Genomic DNA, 5000 nt, shown 5'->3' with positions numbered 1-5000 from the left:
TATCTATAATCCATTTGTTTCAGTATCTAAAGGTGATTTAGTAATTCTCACTGACTCGTTTGAAATACCAGCCTGCACGTTTCTTGCTCAAATCTCACACTAGTAGTCTGATCTTACATATGCAATCATGAAATTCTGTTTCTTTAATTTGCTTACAAATCCTTTTTTCGAGGTCATCTGCTCCTGATGTACTATGAGAACTCTTCTCCAATTTCGGAAAACATTACAAAGGATAAGAAATCACCTGTAACTACTGTGTTAGATTTCTTTATTGCTGAAAAAAATATTTAGTTTTCAGCAACTCATATCTAACACAGCTACAGAAAACACTACATTCTACCTCATATGTCATTGATAACATTGTCATTTAAAGCCTCCCTTTTTGACTTCAGTCCCTGGAGATCATGACTGGACTGGAAGGAAATCAGCTTGGCTCATAGAAACAATGGTATGTTGGAAGTCATGAAAAAAGGCAGGCGGAATGTCAATAAAATCCTACAGATCTCTTTATAGAAAGGTTTTTCTAAAGACAGCTGGACTTCAACCAAGCCATTTTCCCTGTTTCTAGGTGCTGACAGCAGCAGTAATTACCAAATACATGTATCTGCTGATACGATCATCTCATGAACAAACACACCTAAAAAGGACTGTTAGGTGACTCCTGCTCCTTCACAAGATTAGTGCCTGTCCACTTTGTAAACAATTTGTCAGCAGCAGAAAAAAAGTTATTGGGGAAAAAAAAAGATTTGAATTAGAAGGCATGAATGTGCAAAAAGACAGATATGATTAGGGTTAATGTAAACATGAGTCCTGCCGCCTGTAGGTGCAAGGAACAAGGCTTGGGTTTTCAAACAAGAAACATCCTTTTTTTCCTTCTTCTTCTTTTGGAATTACAATTATTTTTAATCTTTTCAATTTTCAGTGACTCCTTTGGAACTATTTTTATTACTCTCTCTCAGAGTAAGCTGCTGCTTTCAGTCACTGTACTGCATTTTTTCAAGCCTCTCCTCTATGCTTTCCTATTGGAATGCACAGCATATCCTGACATCCTAGGAACTGCAATTTGAATTGAGCCACAACTTGGCTTTTATTCTAACTACTTCTAGTTCTAAATATTTGCGCATTTCTCTTCCTTTAATCTAGATGTTCTTCAAAGATTCTCTTACAAAAGTGCAGAAGAGCTGTTACTAGAGTTTATGTTGCTGTCCCTGAATTTCATTGACTGTCCTTTGCTTGATCCTTGTGTGTTACTCTTCAAAAGAGCAATGGTTCCTTGAAATCACCCAAACTACAAAATGTGTGAAGATGCTATCAGAATGACTGTGAAATCTGTTTTGTCAGGATCTTTGTATAAATCATATTTTCATTAAATCACACCTATTCTGAGATTTGCAAAAGATTTTTGAGAAACATAAAAACTAAGGTACCTCAGATACTTCAGTCAGATTTTTCCTGAATATAAATTTTGGACAGTAGAAATGATTTTGCTGTTCTATGGAAAGTTCATAGCCATTTAAGTGTGTTCCCACTTTTTTTTGTTTGTTTGTTCTGTTTTGTTTTGCAATTTCAGGGATGAGTAACGAAAGCTACTTCCTTCACCTAACCAATTTAGAAAAACAGAACTTGGGTGCAGTCTGAACAAACCTACCCAGTTGTAGTTAACAGTAAACTGAATGGTGCTCATTATAACAAGAGTATATTGGCAAGACTACAGCAAAGTAGTTCCACTAAGAAGTTTATCCTTGATACAGTTAAGCTGATGGAATGTGTGTTTGTGTTATGTTGCCAAAACAAATTCAGCAGGGACACAGAAGTTGCTATTATTTTTTTCTTGTACTGAAAAAGATTTCAAACACTTAAGGATATAATGATCAAGGTCCTTTTTCAAAGAAACCTGTCACATGGTAGGAGAAAAAGAACTTGATTGTTGGTCGGAGAAAATGCCCAGAAAAAGGCAAACCGTGAGAATTTTCTGTGCCTGTGACCTCACTCCAGATCAGTCTAGTTTTCTTTGTAACCTGTGCTAAGTGATTCGTTCTCTGGTGAAATGAATTTGACTGGAAAAATAATAAACTGAAGTCTGACATTTGGAACACATCCCTACTGTTTCACTGTAGCAGAGTTTCGATATAAATAGAAAATTAATTAGTAAATAACTGTGAAGAATCAGAAACTGAAGGCTATTTATCTCAGCAAAATAAACATTTATCGTGCTGCAAAGAACATAACCGAGTCTTCATGATCATAACACAGATAGCCAGCCAATAAAGGAATGCTGGAAAAGCAGAGTTTACAGCCAGAAGCTCAGTACTGTTTTACTGTAAAAGCTGAATTCGATCCTTGTCAGAACCTCGGGTCCCAGAGACCTGAGCACTTTACAGAGATTTGTGAATAAGGATTAAGTTACAAAAACCTTCATATATACAAAGATTAAGAAGAAAAGCAACTTGCTTACAATCATGTAAGAAAGACAACTTGTACCTCCTAATCAGACTTGAAGCAAATCCAGAAATGGTGAAGGCTTAAATACAACTCTATCTTCTCCCCCCATTCCATAAGAAAATCACAGAGTAGAATCATAGAATCACCAAGGTTGGAAGAGACCTCCAAGATCACGCAGTCCAACCATCCACCTACTTTCAGCATTTCCCCACCAAACCATGTCACTTAGTAACACATCTAAATGTTTCAAGAATACCTCCAGGGACAGTGACCCAACCACCTCCTTAGGCAGCCTGTTCTAGCACCTGGATACTCTTTTGGAGGAATTTTTTTCCTAGCATCCTGAACCTCCCTTGGTACAAATTGAGGCCATTCCCTCTTGTGCTTGTTCTTATTATGCAGGAGGTCAACCCCCACCTTAACCACAAACTCCTTTCAGGTCACCTCTGAGCCTCCTCCAGACTAAACACTTCCAGTTCCCTCAGACTCTTATTACAACACTTACTCTCCAGACCCCATATCAACTTCATTGCTCTTCTCTGGACACGCTCCAGGGCCTTGATGACTTTCCTGTAATAATGGCCCCAAAACACAGTACTCGAGGTGCAGCCACACCAGACCTGAGTACAGAGGAATGATCACTTCTTGCTCCTACTGGCATCACTATTTCTGATACAACTCACGATGCCTTTGGCCTTCTTGGCCACCTGGGCACACTGCTGGCTGATGTTTAGCTGAGCATCAAAAAACATCCCCAGGTCCATTTCTTCTACACAGTCTTCCAGTCACTCTGCCCCAGGCCTGTAATATTGCTTGGGGTTGCTGTGGCCAGCATTCAGGACACAGGACTCAGTCTTGCTGAATTTCATTTCATTGGCCTTAGCTCAGCTATGCAGCCTGTCCAGACCCTGCTGTAGGGCCTTCCTACACCCAGGCAGATCAACATTTCCTCCCAGCTTGGTGTCATCTGTAGACTTATTGAGGGTGCACTCAATGCCCTCATCCAGGTCATCAATAAAAATATTGAACAAGACAGGCCTCAATACTGACCTCTGGGGAACACCACTTATGACTGGTTGCCAGCTGGAATTAACTCCATTCATTTACCAGCAAAGAGTGTATACCTGTCCAGGACATGGGCTGCCAATTTCTCTAGTAGAATACTGTGGAAGACAGTGCCAAAGGCCTTGCAGATGTCTAGGTAAAATATCAGCAAAATGTCAAGAGCCTTTTCCTCATCTACCAGGTGGGTCACTTGATCATAGAAGGAGGAGAGGTTCATGAAGCATTACCTGCCTTTCATGAACCCATGCTGGCTGAGCCTGATTCCTCGGGTTGTCCTGTATATTCTGTGTGATCTCAATGAAGATGATCTCCCCCATAACCTTTCCTGGCACTAAGGTCAGACTGACAGGCCTGTAGATCCCTGGATCCTCCTGATGATCCTTCTTGTAGTTAGGAGTCAGAAAAAATGCAAGAGGTGGAGAGGAAATCAAAACATTTGCAAAGGGGTAACTGAAATTAGGCTGCACTTGCTTGTCAAGTAATCAGTAAGGTACTGTGTACAGTAGCCATCACTCTAGAATTATTAGTAGGTAAAATAAAGGAATATACATAACAGTTTTATGAATGAAACCCACAATGTCAGTGTGGATAAATCTGTGCTGCATACTCAAGTATATTTTCATGTAGATACAGGCAAGAAAATCAAAAGTTAGAAACATGTTATGATTTTGTAATGCTGACTAACAAAAAAAGGCTGTATCCATACAGTCTGGAATAAAATGTGAAAAAAAGGGCTTCTAGAATGAAAATACAAAATAAATTCGTGTTTATAGAGAAATAACTGGAAAATAATCTTGTCAACATGTCTTTATTATTTTTATAATAAGACTAAGAAGCTTCTTGGTCTACATAAATATAGGTCTTATTGCAAAGAAGTAGTACCTACCTAACACTGTGCAATTAGAAATAACATTTAAATCTATTTTTACAGGAAACATTTTGCAAAAAATATTGCTGTCAACATCATTTGAAAGTTAGGATAGATAATGTCTTCCTTTTTGCCTTGAATGAAAGTAGTTCTCATATAAAAGTATTTCCCATACACATTTTTCTTTTCCTTTTTTTTTTTTTTTTCTCAACGTAAGCCCTACTTGTTTTGTAAAATGTCCACATCATCAGAAATCTTTTCTATAGTACATGGGAAGATTGACAAGAAGAGGATTTTGTGGCTAATTAAACAAAAGCAGATTATGAAGATGTCAATCACATTATATGATCTTGAGATCTGCTATTTTAGATGCAGCCAGTAATTGCAACAATGGACACTTCAAATGCAGGCTGCATTTCTCAGATAATGTCATTCTTAGCTCAGCCCTGGAAGAAGGATGCCAGAGTGAGATCTCACAATTGTTTCTTGCAGTGTACAGCATGCTTAGAAATAAGGGCAAGCTGCGTAACTGTCCTGTTGCTGTCAGAACAGAGCTGTGAGATGACTTTGCCCCTCTGCAATCTCGTATTTGACACAGAATTCTCAAATATTATATATACTTTTG

Source organism: Lagopus leucura, unplaced genomic scaffold, assembly GCF_019238085.1.
Source record: "Lagopus leucura isolate 7727_CA_CO unplaced genomic scaffold, USGS_WTPT01 Super-Scaffold_100014, whole genome shotgun sequence".
Lineage (NCBI taxonomy): Eukaryota > Metazoa > Chordata > Aves > Galliformes > Phasianidae > Lagopus > Lagopus leucura.
Note: the sequence above shows the minus strand (reverse complement) of the source record.